The following is a 20,235-nucleotide window of genomic DNA, read 5'->3' as shown; positions in this document are numbered from 1 at the left end:
GCCTGGCCACATAGAGAGGCCCAACATGCAAGGAGCACCTTCAGGTGTTCTAGGGACATACAGTAAATTACACATCTAATTTCTTGACTACCTATTACACTTTTGAAGGCCCTGGAGCATCAGGACAATGGAATTATCCACAAAATGACCCCATTTTGAGAAGCAAACACCCCAACATATATTCTATGAGGCATAATGAGTCTTTTGAACGTATCATTTTTTTCCACATGTTTTTGCAAAATATGGAAAGAAAATGAAAACTTATTTTTAAGTTTTCTATTTATAAGATATTTCCAACACATAGCATGTACATGCCTAGCCACATAGAGAAGCCCAGCATACAAAAAGCAGCATCAGGTGTTCTAAGGACATAAATTAAACATCTAATTTCCTGACCAGCTATCATTTTTAAAGGCCCTTCATATTTCTAACACATAGAATGTACATACCAAGAATTATATCCCAAAATACATTCTGCTGAGCAAAGGGTAAACAAAAGATTACCTGTCGTTTTAGTAGTGCAGTTGTCCACAGAGGGGAGAATTGGTCTCAGCAGCACGCAGGGACGTGGTCAGTGACAGCAAAAGGAATCGTCTAGGCAGAAGGTTGAACTATTGTCCATAGTCAGTATAGGCAGCAGGCAGAAATACTGTCAGCACAGCCAAAGCATTGGTCCAGGCAGCAGACAGTAATGTGGTCAGCAACAGCCAAAGGAATTGTCCAGGCAGAGACATGGTCAGCACAGCCAATATATTGGTCCTTGTAGTAGGCAGAAACATGGTCCATAGTACGGGTAGCAGGCAGAGTTGTGGTCAGTTCATGCGACAGGCAGAGGCATAATGGTAGTAAGTCGGCAGCAGGCAGAAATATTAAGCTTAGGGCCTCGGTCAGGTAAGACCTGGGCACAGGTGTAGAGACTTCTCCCACCCAAATTTCTTTGAAGCCCCTGGTCTCCAAACCCTAATCTGGGAATTACAAAACTCTGAGAAAAACAGAAAAAAATATTCTGGAGCCCCTCACATATGTAAGACCCATGTGTTATCATGAATCCCACTACTACAGTAGCAGAGCAAAAGATCAGTCCTACCGCCAATCAAAAAACATGTTTGATTACCAGGCTGAGGTCAGTTCACATGAAAGGCAGAAATGTGGTGGATAAACAATCAGGAGGATGATTGAAGCACTAGGATCTCTGTAGCTAGAGCAGGAGCACCTCTAGCAGGGAATAGAAAAGTGGGTAAATTAAAAGCCATGAACCAAAAGGTGAGGGACAGGGGCAAGTCCTTACAAGATGGAGTGGTCCATTAATCCTGGGTAATACCAACATGGAGGACAAACCCCTCATCGCACACATAGGCAGCCCGCTGGAGAGTAGAAGAGACTCTGTATCTGTGAAAGAAAAAGTAGAGAAGAAAAGTGCCAATCTAAGTGTAGCAATGATACAAATGGCTTTTATTGAAGGTAATACACTCACTGGATGGTGGATAAGTATAGGCACATCAATGGTTAACAGCCATATTGGGTGCAGAGATCCGTGACTGCAGCTGGGAAGCGTGGTGTCATCACTCCCGGTGGTGACATGGTTTCCAGAGTCTTGGGATAGATGGAGGAGGCACAGAAGGAAGCTGTCATGATGTCATCTGTCGGTGTGACACAGCCTTTTAAGCCGTGTTAGGTGGGACACTGGGGACACTTTGTCTTTCGGCTGCTTCTGTGGGTGGAATCAGCATCAGAGTGAAGGTTTTCTTGGGGGGATCTTTGCTTGATGATGAGGGATGTGACAATTTCTTCTATGAATTTGGGTAAGGCAGGGGGTCTTCCTGTAGATTTGGTATAGGTGACATAAGCATTATAAACGCCTAAAGAAATATGATAAATTGTAACTTTTTATACCAGCCATATAGGGCTGTAGCATTTGATCATTGAAATCCACCGCCCTCCTCCTATGTAAAGATTATAATCTTGGATGTATACAGGCTTTTGATTCGGACCGTGTCTTCCGGGTGTCATTGTGGATGGTGGACAGGACGTAGACATTCAACGTAGGTTGAAAAAAGACACAAGTCCATCAAGTCCAACCTATGTGTGTGATTATGTGTCAGTATTACATTACATATCCCTGTATGTTGTGGTCATTCAGGTGATTATCTAATAGTTTCTTGAAGCTATCAATGCTCCCCGCTGAGACCACCACCCGTGGAAGGGAATTCCACATCCTTGCCGCTCTTACAGTAAAGAACCCTCTACATAGTTTAGGGTAAAACCTCTATTCTTCTAATTTTTATTTATCTTCTTTTTTTTTAATTCTTTCTTTGTATTATTTTTCATATTGCAAAAATTAAAAACATACAGCATCATAAGTTAACATATAATATCACATAATGCAAAGACAAGGTTATTATACTATAGTCCCTCTCCCTCCCTCCTACCCTACCTGACCCACCCCCCTAGCACACATCACACAATCTATCTATACATGTCTTCATATCTATTGTCTGTCCATATAGCTGAAGAGGAAGAAGAAATTCTCTCCATGGATAGACCAAAGATATAAAGAAGAGACCACAGAAAGAAAAAAAAAAAGGCAGAGACAAGGGCATGGTGGTGAGCAGGAGAAAACTCTCCTCAGCTCACCCCTATCCCCTCATACAGGACACCCCATCTCCTTCAGCCAAGGTCTCCACATTTTCTCGAACTTCCTGAGGTTACCTTGCCTAATATACATCACTCTCTCGCTCCAAACCATTAAATTGATAGTTTCAATCCAATTCTCCACAGTCGGAGGGGTCTGAGCCTGCCATTTCTGTGCAATTGGTTTTCTCACTTGGAACAGACATCTCAACACTGTCACGATGGTACCAGGCAGGACTCTATCTTCCTCCAAGCTCCCTAATAGGCATGTCTTGGCCTCAGGTTCTAACGAGCTCCTAAAAATGTTATTTATTCTAGCAATTATCTCCACCCAATATCTAAAAATCTTTGGATACTTCCACACCATATGGATAAGGTCTCCTGTTGCCTTACACATGGGCACTCATCATTTTGTTACCAACCAAGTTTAAACATTTTTTGGGGGGTATAGTACACTCTGTGAATTAGAAACAGGTGAGAAAGTTTCTGCGAAGGGGAAATCGAGACCAGAGCTCCTTGTTCTAAAATATTATGCCATTGTACCATAGTTATTGTCCCTACGTCTTTCTCCCACCCCTCTCTACTCTTAAGAGGTTCCACCCCATTAATAATTCTATTCCCCAGGCAAGCATACAACTTGAAGATTAAACCTTTAGTTGAGGCTGGATTCACAATTTTCAGGAGTATGGGGATCTGGGTCCACTCCATAGTTTGAGACCTGAACTGTACTTGAATGGTGTGTCTAATCTGCAGGTATTTATAAAACGCCTTATTTGATATGTTAAATTTCCGTCTTAGATCTAAAAAAGACCTCAAGAGGTTACCCTCATATAACTGGATTAAACAGCTAATACCCTGCCTTTCCCATACTCTGGGTGTCTCTATACCCCTTATTTTGGCCAAGTTTTTGTTATCCCGTAAAGGGGTATATTCTGTCAGCCCATTGTACCCCATTAGTGCCTTCGTTGTCTGCCATACTTTACTAACTAATTTTATCGATGGGCATCTGTGGATGAAAGAGTTTTCCTCTAGTGCCTCCACTCGTGTGTTGTGTGGGACCCACATTATCATCATTCTATTATATTCTATTCTATTAGAATTATTCTAAAGTTACAGCTGTAGTGCTATAACACTGGACAGCTCCCTGGACAATTCCTTGAATGATCCTGCCGTGAATCCTATTTGTCTTGAACCTTGAATATCCTGCTTTTGTCTCTCCTGATGCCGTCAGTATCTTTGATTCTATTCATCACTGACATTTGGCTTGCTACTTGACTTCTGCTTAATCCCAACCTGCAACTATTCCTTACCAATCTTTGGCTTGTTCCTTGACTATGCTTCTGCTTGATCTCTATCTGCTATATCTGCTACTGGATCCCGGCTTGCTCACTTCCTGGTTGGGTGATCCTGAGGACCACGACCTGGTGCAAAATCCATCTCCACCATCAGGAGCTCTGGTGAACACCAGTTAGTACTTAGATTCCACACCTTAGGTGAGCCTGTGTCATCTTCCAGGGTGACCTGCCTGTGCTTCTATCCTGCCGGTTCCTGTGTGGACTTCTACTGCTATAGCAACTGATCTTCCAGCCTGACCCCTTAATCATGACACTCTTCCTGTTTTTTCTGGAGGTAATACAGGCAAATGCAGACTGGTATAGAAGTTATCCAGTTAAACATTTTTGGAAAAATGGGTATGCCCACGGGTCCCAGACAATTTTTCCACTTATGCCAATGTAGGTTTGGCACTTAGAAGGCTGGAGCTGGGAATCTTTTCCTACATACACACAAAACGCATACAAACATCCCATTCTTTTTGGAAAGAATTGCACAATACTATAACTAAAGTAACCAGTTATATGCTTGATTTCACCCCAGCACAATGCTTATTGCACAATTCCTCACTTCCAAAATCTGTATATCATACGTAGGTCCTTAGCCATGCATCTTGTAAATGCAGGCAGACACTGTATTCTAAGTGTGGATTGACAACACCACCAATGCTGTTCAAATGGTTTCATTGCATTTGAAAAATGTCTGACATGGAGGAGCTGATCAACAAAGCCCGTGACACTCCCACAAATGGGCCCGCGGGCTCCACTTCCAAGAGATAGTAAACTCATCTGCACCTTAATCCATACCCACACATGAAGGTAGAATCTCCATCCCCTACCTTTCGTTAACTGACCCTTACCCTCCCCCACTCCCTTTTTTTCCCCCTCTCTGTTTTCCGCCCTCTCCCCCCCTCTCCTTCTCATCCGCTCAGGTCCCCTCTCTATCCACCCCCCTATTAACCCTGAACACTTGCACTTCTATTGACCATATGCCAACTTGTATGTCGGGGATTTACCCTATCCAAGGGACCCCACGTGTTTCTTTATTGTTCATACTCATAATGGGGTGCAAGGTGACAGTTACGGTTACTATGGCATTACTCGTTATATGGTTTATGCTGATGATGTTACCTCCATGGATTATAAGAGCAGCAAACATTGAGACTTCCTCAACAAATCTGGATAGATATAAACATAACCCAATTATTTCTGATACAGTCATATGGAGGTTATCTTCTTTTTCTACATGTAGATGTTGCTGTATCTTTTATAATCTAAATAAGACATATGTGACTTGATCTATTCTAAGTTACATACTTTATTGTTTGTTCAATAGTGTACAGTGCCTTGAAAAAGTATTCATACCCCTTGAAATTTTCCACATTTTATCATGTTACAACCAAAAACGTAAATGTATTTTATTGGGATTTTATGTGATAGACCAACACAAAGTGTCACATAATTGTGAAATGACAGGAAAATGATAAATGCTTTTATCTGAAGTTATGAATTATCCAAAATAACGAATGTCATATCTAAACGAATGGAACGTAACTAATTAATAATAATAAATAACCTATAAGTGCCCCCACCCACTCACAGATTGAGCCCAATAGGGGTGTTTGGGTGTTATGGGGGCAGACCCGGTCTCTCTGCAAGATCATCATAGAGTCCCTCTTATGTTTCAACTTACTACCCTTTGTGTCCGAACCCATTGGACCCTTTAATCAAAAGCTCTGCCTTGTTTACTAGGATATTGCTAAAGTTATCTTTATCTTAATTGTAAGTGGAATTTAACATGTAAACATGCTCTTTATTATTATACGTATGCATTGAAAAACCAATAATAATAAATAACAATAATAATAATAATAATGTATTATTATTTATTATTAATGTATTCTGTTCCATTTGTTTAGATTCGTTAACACCCCTATTGGACTCAAACTGTGAGTGGGTGGGGTCACTTATAGGTTATTTATTATTATTCATTTGTATTATTATTATTAGATACAACATTTGTTATTTTGGATAATTCGTAACTTCAGATAAATTAGTATTTGTTACATTCACTAACAGCCAAATTTGAAACAAAATTCCAATACCTATAAATTAATAGTTAGTTATTATTAGTTATTTCAGATTTTCGTTCTTTTGAATTTTTGGAATTTTCTTGCTTATTTTCAAATTTCCAAATTTCCGAATTTTCAAATTTCCGAAAAAAAAAACAAAAAACGAATGAAACGAAAACAAACCAGTTTTTTGGCAGTGCGCATGTCCAATAGAGATCCAGGAGATGCTGCAAGTAATCCAATTACTGCCCCTGGATCTCCATTTCAGATCTCTTCAGTTGAACAACATTTACAGCCTAAATATTTAGGAGACCCAGTTATTTTAGCTAGATTATCTCCCCTGCTGGAATAGGGTCTTGACAAACCACCTACATAAAAAGGACAAGGCGGGAAACCTTTATGTGTGCGTATCCTCATACACGTATATAAGCACCTATACGTATACCATTTTTAAAAAAAGGGGAGATCTGTACTCTATATTACTTATTTGAGCTGTTTCTATGTATGGGATATAGTAATGTCTCAAGACTATAGAGATCCTGTGAAACAATATTGGGGAAATGGTTAGTAAAGCATTATTTATAATGAGATTAAAGTTAGTTGAGGTTATGAACAACCTTCTAAGAAAGAAGGAGGGGGGGATGGAAAAGGAAGGAGGACAAGGATGGATTTGGTACTGTTAAGATTGGAATTTAAATTAAAAATAAACACAGTGATCTCAAAAAAATGTTGCAGCAAAGGGGAGGTGGGGGCGGGGGTTGGGAGCGCGGAGCACCACCTTCCTGAAATGAGTTTGCCATCACCCTGAAATTTGTTTTTGGAGGTTGGGATTTCTGTGGCAATATATGAGAGGAGGAGACTGTGCTTGTGTACTGGTGGGCAGTAGGGATAAGCTTCGTGTTCGAGTCGAACATCGTCTGTTCGCCCGTTAGCCGAATTGCGAACGATATGGGCCGTTCGCGCCAAATTCGTGTGCCGCGTCACGGCCCATAATTCACCGCGGCATCGCAGTGCATTGCTGGCTGATGATTGGCCAAGCATGCACTATGACCCGCATGCTTGGCCAATCACAGTGCCGTCTGAACAGAGAGCCATAATTGGCCAAAGCCAAGGAGGCTTTGGCCAATTATGGCTCAGGGGATTTAGTACACGCCCCACACTATATAGGGCCGCCTGCACGGCGGCCCTGTGTAGTGTGTTCCGGCGTTCATAGATAGAGAGAGAGAGAGACAGTGTCATTTGATTTGAGTTAGATAGATTAGGCAGAACAGTCAGTGAGTTAGCTGCACTTACAGTGTATTGTGTATATATATACATCCCAGGTGTTGTATATATATATATATATACACTGTATTCAGTTCAGCTAGATCCGTTCCTGTTATCTTCCTACTGACAGGCAGGCTTGTCTTGTTACAGTATTTACAGCTACCTGAAGAAAATTACTGGTGTTCTTTTGATCCTATTAGTACCACAGTCAGGCAGCTAAACTATTTACAGTTAGTGCAGTGCGTCCTGCTCACAGTGTTCAGCTAAAGCTACCTGTAGAAGGTTGGTGGTGTTCTCATACTACAGGCAGGCAGTTGATCTTACTAGCTGCAGTATCAGTACATATATATATATATATATATATATCCCAGCTTAGTGCAGCTACAGGCCATTAGTATGTCTGGAAGGCCAAGAAGGAGAGGCAGACAGTCACAAGCCAATAAGAGAGGGCAAGCAGGCTCTGTGTCTAGTGCTGGTCGTGGAGACGGTGCATCCTCATCAGCACGTGGCCATGGGACACGCTTGGCCTTTTTTTCGGCAGCTGGCCGTGTTGAGCCGCAACATGCGGAAGACTTGGTCGAGTGGATGACCAAGCCGTCCTCATCCTCCTCATCCTCTCTCACCCATGCCCAGGGTACTTTGTCTGGCAAAGCAGCGGCCTCTTCCCTTGGCTCAATGTCATCAGTCACTCCTTCCCTAGCCCCACCATGTCCTCCTGAGGAGTCCCTCGAACTGTTTGACCACAGTGTTGGGTACATGCTCCAGGAGGATGCCCAGCGTTTGGAAGGCTCTGATGATGATACTGAGCTCTATGAAGGCAGTAACGTGAGCACGGACAGAGGGGGTGCCCAAGAAGGACAGCAATCTGGCAGTCATGCTCCCCCTGCTGCAGCATACTGCCAGGTTTGCTCCAGTGATGAGGAGGGAGGGGATGATGAGATCACTGACTCAACGTGGGTGCCTGATAGGAGAGAGGAGGAGGAGGAGGAGGAGGATGAGGAGGAGGCGGCACATCACCAACGACGCAGGATGCCCTCCAGGGTCCAGCCTAAGGGCAGAACATTGACTGCATCACACCACAAAGCTCCACATGTGCAGGGTGCTGCAGTCTCTGCGCGTTATTCAAAAAGTTCTTTGGTGTGGGCCTTTTTTGAGATGAGTGCATCAGATCGCACCGCTGCTATTTGCAACATATGTCTCAAGCGTATCTCGCGTGGCCAAAACATCTCCCGCTTGGGTACCACATGCTTGACCAGACATATGTTGACCTGCCATGCAGTTCATTGGCAAGCGTATCTAAAAGACCCACACCAAAGAACAAAGAGGACCTCTCCTTGCTCCTCATCAGCTGAGATTTCCAACCCCACTATACCTTCAGTCCTCTCTGAGACCTGCACTGAGAGGAATGAAGGTGTAGAATTAGGTGTGTCACAGCCAAGTACTTGTGGGCAATCTGCTTTTGGTACACCGACGTCAGATTGTACCAGGCAAATTTCCCTGCCCCTGCTGCTGCACCACCGAAAGAAGTTTGCTCCCAGCCATCCACATGCCCAGCGGTTGAATGCTAGCTTGGCAAAATTGCTAGCACTTCAACTGCTGCCTTTTCAGTTGGTAGACTCTGCCCCCTTCCATGAGTTTGTGGAATGTGCGGTTCCTCAGTGGCAGGTACCCAAACGCCACTTTTTCTCACGGAAGGCGATTCCGGCTCTCTACCGGCATGTGGAAGGCAATGTCCATGCCTCGCTGGACAGGGCGGTCAGAGGTAAGGTGCATATTACCGCTGACTCATGGTCCAGCAGGCATGGACAGGGATGTTACCTAAGTTTCACGGCACACTGGGTGACTCTGCTGGCAGCTGAGAAGGATGCAGGACAAGGTGCAGTAGTGTTGGAGGTTGTTCCGCCACCACGCCTCCAAAATGCTACTACTAATGATTCTAACACACCTCTCTCCCTCCACCCCTTCCTCTTCCTCCATGGCCTCTTCCTGTGCTTTGTCCTCGGAACCAGCGGTGCTCCGTAGCCGTTCAAGGGGCTACGCAATTACGCAGGCCAAAAGATGCCATGCGGTGCTTGAGCTGGTGTGCTTGGGGGACAGGAGCCATACTGGGGCAGAGGTTCTGTCAGCTCTGCAGGGGCAGGTTCAAAGGTGGTTGACCCAACGCCAACTTAAGGCAGGAATAGTGGTTTGTGACAATGGCACCAACCTCCTCTCTGCCCTCCGACAGGGACAAATGACCCATGTGCCCTGTTTGGCTCACGTCCTTAACTTGGTGGTGCAGCGGTTCTTGGGCAGGTACCCGGGCTTACAGGATGTCCTGAGGCAGGCCAGGAAAGTCTGTGTGCATTTCCGCCGGTCATATAATGCCAGTGCTCAGCTGACGGACCTCCAAAAGGAGTTTAACCTGCCCAAGAACCGCCTAATCTGTGACATGCCCACCAGGTGGAACTCAACGTTGGCAATGCTGCAGCAGCTGCACACGCAGCAGAGGGCCATCAATGAGTACCTGTACGACTATGGCACCAGGACAGGGTCAGGGGAGCTTGTTTTTTTTCCCCACGCCAGTGGGCCATGATCAGGGATGCATGCACTGTCCTGTCACCATTTGAGGAGGCCACGAGGATGGTGAGCAGTGACAGTGCATGCATCAGTGACACTGTCCCCCTTGTCCAACTGTTGGAGCACACGCTGCGTGGAATAATGGACAGGGCACTTGAGGCAGAACAGAGGCAGGAAGAGGAGGACTTCCTTAGCTCTCAAGGCCCCCTTTATCCAGACAGTGTTCCTGCATGCCCGCCGATCACACAGGAAGAGGAGGAGGAGGAAGATTGTGTCAGTATGGAGGTGGAGCCTGGCACTCAGCATCAGCAGCAGTCTTTAAGGGATCAGTCCCAAGAAACACATGGACTTGTACATGGCTGGGAGGAGGTGGCTGCGGACCATGTCGTCCTTAGTGACCCAGAGGACTCCGGACCGAATGCCTCAGCAAACCTACGCTGCATGGCCTCCCTGATCCTGCAAAGCCTGCGTAAGGATCCTCGTATTCGTGGTATCAAGGAGAAGGACTAATACTGGCTGGCAACCCTCCTTGATCCACGTTACAAGGGTAAGGTTGCGGACCTTATCTTGCCATCGCAGAGGGAGCAGAGGATGAAACATCTTCGGGAGGCCTTGCAGAAAAATCTGTGCAACGCGTTCCCAGAGACTGGGAGGTTACAAACTCCTGTTTCTGGACAATGTCTTGCTGAGGCTTCGGTCAGTCAAAGAAGGAGCGGTGGAGAAGGTGGCCATCTGACCGATGCGTTCAGACAATTTTTTGGTCCGCAGCCCCAAGGTATGATCAGTTCCAGCAACCATCGCCAGCGTCTGTTTTACATGGTGCAGGAATACCTAGGGGCAAGATCTGACTTGGACACCTTTCCCACCGAAAATCCTCTGGGTTACTGGGTCTTGAGGATGGATCACTGGCCAGAGCTTGCACAGTATGCAATTGAGCTACTGGCCTGTCCTACATCCAGCGTTCTTTCGGAACGCACATTCAGTGCTGCTGGAGGCTTTGTAACCGATCACAGGGTGCGTCTGTCCACCGACTCGGTCGATCGACTGACCTTCATAAAAATGAATCAGTCTTGGATCACCACCAGCTACCAAGCACCTGAAGCTGATGTAACCGAATAATTTTTTTTTAAATCTCAGATCCCTTCAAAGACTGCCTATGCTGATGCTGAGTGATTATCCCTGAGTAATTATCCTCTTCCTCCTCAATCATCACGGTGATAGCTTGTAAGAACATTTTTGGTTCTGGGCGCCACCACCAGTGCCTAAGGCCCAATTTTTCAGCCCCTGTTTAACAGGGGCGTGTAATTACAATTTTTGATGCAATACTTTGCAGCAGGGCTCGATTCTGCGTTACAACTAGAGTATATGTGAGGGGTTGCAGTGTTGTGGCACCAGCACCAGTGCTTAAGGCCTAATTTTTCAGCCCCTGTTCAACAGGGACATGTAATTACAATTCTTGATCTAATATTTCACAGCAGGGCCCTGTGAGGGCTTACAGTGTTGTTGGCACAACAACACCTAAGGCCCAAATTTCTGCTGAGTATATAGGGCAGGACCCTACTTGCAAACATCCAACTTACAAACGACTCCTACTTGCAAACGGAAGGAGACAACAGGAAGTGAGATGAAATCTACCCCTAGGAAGGGAAATTCTCTCCTGTAAGAGTTAATATGGGAAAAACATTTCTCCTTTCTACTTATGCTTTATCACCAGTCCTTGTTCTGCAAAAAACCCCAAATTTTCAAAAAACATTTGTCATTGGGACAGAAAGTGAGGTGAAATCTTCTGAAGAGGAGCACAGACAGCAAAACAAATGTCACAGGGGTGATAACCCTTCCCTATGTTTTCCAAAAAGCTTAAAAAAGATTTTTTGGCTGGAGCTAAACACGTTAAAAATGTACCCGTTCAAAATTACAAAGAGATTCTACTTAACAACAAACCTACAGCCTGTATACTGCTGTTCAGAGTATATAGGGCCTTTCCTTATTTTAATTTAGGTGCGGGGTTCCCCTTAATATCCATACAAGACCCAAAGGGCCTGGTAATGGACTGGGGGGTACCCATGCCGTTTGTCTCACTGATTTTCATCCATATTGCCATGACCCGACATGACATTAAACCCGCAAGCAGTTTTAAATGAGATTTTTTCCTTTAAAAATGACATTTGGTGCAGGGACTGTTCTAAACACGGGAAACACGCGTCACTTTACAGGAATACTATAGACACCCCCCAGGTACGATATTTAAAGGAATATTTCACTTTTTTTTTTTTTACTTTAAGCATCATTAAAATCACTGCTCCCGAAAAAACAGCCGTTTTTAAAAGTTTTTTTTGCATTGATCCATGTCCCCTGGGGTAGGACCCGGGTCCCCAAACCCTTTTTAGGACAATACCATGCAAATTAGCCTTTAAAATGAGCACTTTTGATTTCGAATGTTCGAGTCCCATAGACGTCAATGGGGTTCTAACGTTCATGCGAATTTTCGGTCCGTTCGCAGGTTCTGGTGGGAACCGAACCGGGGGGTGTTCGACTCATCCCTAGTGGGCAGGTAATGATTAGGGAGGTGTAGCAGAAATTGGGATAGAAGTTCAGAACATGTCCTTCCTCCAGGAGCAGTGCACTTCACACAGAAAATAGATCTAACACCCTCAGAGATAGGAGGAGCCCTGCTAGAGGAAAAACAGCCCCCCTGCTTACCAGGTTAAGCTCTGACAAGAATAAATTCAGCTCAGCCAGCTTACCTTCCAGCAGGCAGCAGCCCGTCCCACACTGCAGGCTGTATACTCCTCTCTCTCCTATCCTCCAGCTGTCGGCATCTTCTGCTCCTATGTCAACTAAGCTGTGCTGGAGAAGGGGGCGGGTACACTGTGTTCCCATTGGCTGAGAAGGCAGCGGAGAGGTGGTGAAGCTACAACCTCAGGATTTTCACATCAAAATTATGTCGTTGTCAGACATTTCAGGGACATGTGTAAAAAAAACACACATTTTTATAAACTGTCCCTGTTTTTATTGAGGCTGGGAACCCTGATGGGGACCCTAGTGGCCCTGGGCCCTCAGGCAGTGCCCGAGTGCCCGAATGGTCAGTCCACCCCTGCTATGGACTAAGAGTGGGATGCCATTAAAGTTCATGTGCGTGTAAAGGCAGGTGTCCCAAAACTTTTGGTAATATTGTGTATATATGGATGGTTTGTTCACCAAATACCTTGCTAATATTTTATTAACCATTTCATCTCTCACACCTGTACACCACCTATGGCCCAGAACAATGCTCACATTTCCCTATGAACTTTTTGCAAAATGATTTTATTTTATTGCAATTCATTGACAAACAAAGTAGCCAAATGTAAAGCCCAACTCCAGGCTAAATTTACAGACGCAGCAGAAATATCACTTCTACATGTGATACTTAACTCCTGACAAACAGGAGGCTGAATGGGTAAAAATGTTATCATTTGCATGAAAAATATGTTGGCTCATCCCTATTCTTCACTCATAAGCTTATCCCTGCCCTCCAACATCATGTGGTAGGTAATATTTCCAAAACACATAACCACACAGTCAGCAGAGACGTGGTCTAGCAAGTAATGGCAGCAATGTTATGTATCGTTCATCTCCCACTGGGTAACTCTGCTGGGAGTCGGGAAGGATGCAGGATGGGGCACTCCACCTGAGATGACTTCTGTAACAGAACCACTTCGCACTTCACTTAAGTGCTTCCACCAGTACACTGCTTCCTCCAACCTGGATCCTCAGATATCAAATATTACAGCCATTGCAACCAAGAACCAGGCAAGACTAGCTTAGTTACAAACTGAACATGGAACTCCTCATTGGACAAGAAATACAGGCTTTTATACATTTCAGAAGAACATTCGCCCTTCCTGATCATATTTCCCTAACAAGACACATGTAACCAGAAACATAAATGAACATAATCTAATTAACGAATCATTTAACCAGTCTAGGTGACTCCGAGGTATGACCTTTCAGTACAGACTTGCCATCTTTTAGCTCAGAAGACACAACACACAAAATCATAAATATACTTTAAACACAGGACACCTTCACACAATAGCAGGATCTCCCAGAATTATCAGATGGTCTGTATCCTACATTGCAGGCCATGGAATCCACATCCAAGCAATAGACATGTGCGCCGTCAATAAATTTGTTTTGTTCCGTTCCATTCCGTATTGGAATTAATTCGTATTTCGTAATTCGTGTCCAAAATTTCATACCAAATACGAATTTCCGTTAGGTTCCTTAACTTTTCGTAACTATTACGGATGTTCGTTATGATGAATTTATCATTATGAGGGGCTCCCACCATCCCTGTGCTGTGATGACTTCCTCGTTTTTAACTTTTAGGTTCGTTAACTTTTCGTAACAATTACGAATGTTCATTAGGAATTTGGAATCCGAAATTCGTAAACAAAATTTCGTACAAAATTTCGGAAGCATAGCAATTCGTATTTCGGATCCTCCCGAATGTACGAATTTTACGGAAATTCGTACAAAATTTTTGATTCGTACGAAACTAATCGCACATGTCTACCAAACAATGCTTTGATTAATCTGGGATTGCAGATGGCATGGCAACAGTCTACAAACCTCTTACAATGTCCCATCATTCTGATACAGTGGAATTCATGTATCATAGATTTCTTGAGAAATATTGTTGATAAATATTACTGTTCCATTTTAAGTAATTCAAACCAAATTCTCGGTGTCCATTAAATAGCTGTCCGTCCTTTTCTCAGTCATGCTGTGCCCCTAATAGACACAGGGTAACTTAGACATAGGTGATGCATGGGGATCTGGAACAAGGGTTTCCCAGCCTCTCCAAGGGATTGTGGATTCCATGGGCCCCCCACTCAGGTTCTCTGACAAATTGACCAGCTAAGATTGACTTCTGAAATGATTCAGTGTGAGTGTCTCTCTCTGCTAGCAAATCGTAAGTGAAAGGAAGTTGGCTGTACGTGTGTACTTAATTCTAGCTATTTTACTGCCCCTCCTCTTCGGTTACAATCGGCCAATAACATTCATCATCATTATTATTTTTATTTTACTTCCCCCACCCAATTCCAGCAGCGATCTTTTCTCTCTATGTGGAATCTTTTCTCTCTACGTGGAATCTTTTCTCTCTATGTGGAATCTTTTCTCTCTACGTGGAATCTTTTCTCTCTATGTGGAATCTTTTCTCTCTATGTGGAATCTTTTCTCTCTATGTGGAATCTTTTCTTTTCTCTCTATGTGGAATCTTTTCTCTCTATGTGGAATCTTTTCTCTCTATGTCGAATCTTTTCTCTCTATGTCGAATCTTTTCTCTCTTTGTGGAATCTTTTCTCTCTTCGTTGATTATTTTCTCTCTATGTCGAATCTTTTCTCTCTTTGTGGAATCTTTTCTCTCTTTGTTGATTATTTTCTCTCTATGTCGAATCTTTTCTCTCTTTGTGGAATCTTTTCTCTCTTCGTTGATTATTTTCTCTCTATGTGGAATCTTTTCTCTCTATGTGGAATCTTTTCTCTCTATGTAGAATCTTTTCTCTCTATGTCCAATCTTTTCTCTCTATGTGGAATCTTTTCTCTCTATGTGGAATCTTTTCTCTCTATGTGGAATCTTTTCTCTCTATGTGGAATCTTTTCTCTCTATGTCGAATCTTTTCTCTCTATGTCGAATCTTTTCTCTCTTTGTGGAATCTTTTCTCTCTTCGTTGATTATTTTCTCTCTATGTCGAATCTTTTCTCTCTATGTGGAATCTTTTCTCTCTTTGTGGAATCTTTTCTCTCTATGTGGAATCTTTTCTTTTCTCTCTATGTGGAATCTTTTCTCTCTATGTGGAATCTTTTCTCTCTATGTGGAATCTTTTCTCTCTTTGTGGAATCTTTTCTCTCTATGTGGAATCTTTTCTTTTCTCTCTATGTGGAATCTTTTCTCTCTATGTGGAATCTTTTCTCTCTATGTCGAATCTTTTCTCTCTATGTCGAATCTTTTCTCTCTATGTGGAATCTTTTCTCTCTATGTAGAATCTTTTCTCTCTATGTCCAATCTTTTCTCTCTATGTGGAATCTTTTCTCTCTATGTGGAATCTTTTCTCTCTATGTGGAATCTTTTCTCTCTATGTCGAATCTTTTCTCTCTATGTGGAATCTTTTCTCTCTTTGTGGAATCTTTTCTCTCTTCATTGATTATTTTCTCTCTATGTCGAATCTTTTCTCTCTATGTGGAATCTTTTCTCTCTTTGTGGAATCTTTTCTCTCTTCGTCGATTATTTTCTCTCTATGTCGAATCTTTTCTCTCTATGTCGAATCTTTTCTCTCTATGTGGAATCTTTTCTCTCTATGTGGAATCTTTTCTCTCTATGTCGAATCTTTTCTCTCTTTGTCGAATCTTTTCTCTCTTCGTCGATTATTTTCTCTCTATGTCGAATCTTTTCTCTCTATGTGGAATCTTTTCTCTCTATGTGGAATCTTTTCTCTCTTCGTCGATTATTTTCTCTCTATGTCGAATCTTTTCTCTCTATGTGGAATCTTTTCTCTCTATGTGGAATCTTTTCTCTCTATGTGGAATCTTTTCTCTCTTTGTGGAATCTTTTCTCTCTATGTGGAATCTTTTCTCTCTATGTGGAATCTTTTCTCTCTATGTCGATTATTTTCTCTCTATGTCCAATCTTTTTTCTCTATGTCGAATCTTTTCTCTCTTTGTGGAATCTTTTCTCTCTTCGTCGATTATTTTCTCTCTATGTGGAATCTTTTCTCTCTATGTCGAATCTTTTCTCTCTATGTCGAATCTTTTCTCTCTTTGTGGAATCTTTTCTCTCTTCGTTGATTATTTTCTCTCTATGTCGAATCTTTTCTCTCTATGTGGAATCTTTTCTCTCTATGTGGAATCTTTTCTCTCTTCGTCGATTATTTTCTCTCTATGTCGAATCTTTTCTCTCTATGTGGAATCTTTTCTCTCTATGTGGAATCTTTTCTCTCTATGTGGAATCTTTTCTCTCTTTGTGGAATCTTTTCTCTCTATGTGGAATCTTTTCTCTCTATGTGGAATCTTTTCTCTCTATGTCGATTATTTTCTCTCTATGTCCAATCTTTTTTCTCTATGTCGAATCTTTTCTCTCTTTGTGGAATCTTTTCTCTCTTCGTCGATTATTTTCTCTCTATGTGGAATCTTTTCTCTCTATGTCGAATCTTTTCTCTCTATGTCGAATCTTTTCTCTCTTTGTGGAATCTTTTCTCTCTTCGTTGATTATTTTCTCTCTATGTCGAATCTTTTCTCTCTATGTGGAATCTTTTCTCTCTATGTCGAATATTTTCTCTCTATGTCGAATCTTTTCTCTCTATGTGGAATCTTTTCTCTCTATGTGGAATCTTTTCTCTCTATGTGGAATCTTTTCTCTCTTTGTGGAATCTTTTCTCTCTATGTGGAATCTTTTCTCTCTATGTGGAATCTTTTCTCTCTATGTCGATTATTTTCTCTCTATGTCCAATCTTTTTTCTCTATGTCGAATCTTTTCTCTCTTTGTGGAATCTTTTCTCTCTTCGTCGATTATTTTCTCTCTATGTGGAATCTTTTCTCTCTATGTCGAATCTTTTCTCTCTATGTCGAATCTTTTCTCTCTTTGTGGAATCTTTTCTCTCTTCGTTGATTATTTTCTCTCTATGTCGAATCTTTTCTCTCTATGTGGAATCTTTTCTCTCTTTGTGGAATCTTTTCTCTCTATGTGGAATCTTTTCTTTTCTCTCTATGTGGAATCTTTTCTCTCTATGTGGAATCTTTTCTCTCTATGTGGAATCTTTTCTCTCTATGTCGAATCTTTTCTCTCTTTGTGGAATCTTTTCTCTCTTTGTGGAATCTTTTCTCTCTATGTCGAATCTTTTCTCTCTATGTGGAATCTTTTCTCTCTATGTCGAATCTTTTCTCTCTATGTGGAATCTTTTCTCTCTTCGTCGATTATTTTCTCTCTATGTGGAATCTTTTCTCTCTATGTGGAATCTTTTCTCTCTATGTGGAATCTTTTCTCTCTTCATCGATTATTTTCTCTCTATGTGGAATCTTTTCTCTCTCTGTGGAATCTTTTCTCTCTATGTGGAATCTTTTCTCTCTATGTGGAATCTTTTCTCTCTTCGTCGATTATTTTCTCTCTATGTGGAATCTTTTCTCTCTATGTGGAATCTTTTCTCTCTATGTGGAATCTTTTCTCTCTATGTCGAATCTTTTCTCTCTATGTGGAATCTTTTCTCTCTATGTGGAATCTTTTCTCTCTATGTGGAATCTTTTCTCTCTATGTGGAATCTTTTCTCTCTATGTCGAATCTTTTCTCTCTTTGTGGAATCTTTTCTCTCTATGTGGAATCTTTTCTTTTCTCTCTATGTGGAATCTTTTCTCTCTATGTGGAATAATTTCGGACTAATAGAGTTAAGGTTAGGCACATTCGATCACAGGTTTGATAGACACAGATTGTTATTGTCATCATCATGTCAAATCTCCTATCTATACCGAACTGTTGTCACAACGAAAACAAAAATAAAGCATTTGTTTATGTCGGATCTTTCGGTTTTTGGATTCTGCGCTTTCGTTATCGTTTGTTAAAATGATAACGAAAATACCTGAAATTCAGACGAAAATGCATTTGTACAAAAACGAATACACATGTCTACCTAACAGTGCTCATCAGTGCCACCTATCAGTGCCCATAAGTCCTGCCTCATCAGTGCCCACCAGTTCAGCCTATCAGTGTCCATCAGTGCTGCCTCATCAGCGCACATCAGTGAAGGCAAAAAATTACTTACAAAATTTACTGACAGAAAAAAAGTAAAAAACATTTTTTTTCAAAATTTTGGTCTTTTTTTTGTAAAAAATAAAAAACCCAGCAGTGATTAAATACCACCAAAAGAAAGCTCCATTTGTGTGAAGAAAATGATAAAAAATTTGTTTAGGTACAGTGTAGCACGACCGCGCAATTGTCATTTAAAATGTGACAGCGCTGAAGGCTGAAAAATGGCCTTGGCAGGAAGGGGGTGTAAGTGCCCTGTAGGCAAGTGGTTAAAAAAAAAGTCCTTAAGTGCACTGTGTTCAGGCACCGAACACAGTGCACTATGGGAAGTGCCACGTTTATGCAATCACAAGATTGCAGACGAGGTGCTTCATTGGAGGGGTTTGGAGCTGCTTTGTGGCACAATCCATCGCACCGAACAGCATCCGCCCGGCGCCCGTAGTGCATCACTACGGCCGGGTGCTTTGTTCTCAGTGTGAGAACAATGTCACTTCTGATGGGCTACAAAAAGATGGCCGCCGTGATGACTAATCCCCTTGTGTTCAGTGGAGAAGAGATGTAAGGAGGAACTCCGCTGCTGGGGGCACCTGATGTAATGAAGGACTCCGCTGCTGGAGGCACCTGATTTAAGGAGGGACACTGCTGGGGGCACCTGATGTAAGGAGGGACTCTGCTGGGGGCACCTGATGTAAGGAGGGACTCTGCTGGGGACACCTGATGTAAGGAGGGACTCTGCTGGGGGCACCTGATGCAAGAAGGGACTCTGCTGGGGGCACCTGATGTAAGGAGGGACTCTGCTGGGGGCACCTGATGTAAGGAGGGACTCTGCTGGGGGCACCTGATGTAAGGAGGGACTCTGCTGGGGGCACCTGATGTAAGGAGGGACTCTGCTGGGGGCACCTGATGCAAGGAGGGACTCTGCTGGGGGCACCTGATGCAAGGAGGGACTCTGCTGGGGGAACCTGATGTAAGGAGGGACTCTGCTGGGGGAACCTGATGTAAGGAGGGACTCTGCTGGGGGCACCTGATGCAAGGGGGCAGCACAGTGGTGTAGTGGATAGCACTCTCACCTAGCAGCAATAGGGTCACTGGTTCAAATCCTGACCACGGCACTACCTGCCTGGAGTTTGCATGTTCTCCTTGTGCCTGCGTGGGTTTTCTCCGGGCACTCCGGTTTCCTCCCACACTCTAAAGACATGCTGGTAGGTTAAAAAAGCGCCCTGAGGCGATTCAGTTCGCATAGGTAGCGCTATACAAGTCACTCATTCATTCAAGGAGGGACTCTGCTGGGGGCACCTGATGTAAGGAGGGACTCTGCTGGAGGCATCTGATGTAATGACGGACTCTGCTGGGGGCACCTGATGTAAGGAGGGACTCTGCTGGGGGCACCTGATGTAAGGAGGGACTCTGCTGGGGGCACCTGATGTAAGGACGGACTCTGCTAATGTAAGGACGGACTCTGCTGGGGACACCTGATGGCATCTGGTGGCAGGCGACCTAGCAGGTGACATGCACAGGGCTCCCACTGATTCTGCATTATGGTGAGTTGAATGATTTCATTTTATATTACAATGTAATAGTAGTAATAATGCGCTTC

General features: G+C 43.1%; 1 long non-coding RNA gene across 1 annotated transcript in view; it reads right to left on the bottom strand.

Moving 5' to 3' along the window:
- Positions 1-1,435: 1,435 nt before the first annotated feature.
- LOC141124124 (uncharacterized) overlaps positions 1,436-20,235 on the bottom strand; it is a 33,209-nt gene continuing 14,409 nt past the window's right edge. Inside the window, exon 2 of the long non-coding RNA XR_012240779.1 lies at positions 1,436-1,820. This is a non-coding gene — a long non-coding RNA (uncharacterized lncRNA). The remainder of the gene's footprint in view (positions 1,821-20,235) is intronic.

This window comes from Aquarana catesbeiana, linkage group LG01, assembly GCF_042186555.1.
Source record: "Aquarana catesbeiana isolate 2022-GZ linkage group LG01, ASM4218655v1, whole genome shotgun sequence".
Taxonomy (NCBI): Eukaryota; Metazoa; Chordata; class Amphibia; order Anura; family Ranidae; genus Aquarana; species Aquarana catesbeiana.
The sequence above is the reverse complement of the archived record's forward strand: the minus strand, read 5'-3'. Positions and strand labels throughout refer to the sequence as shown.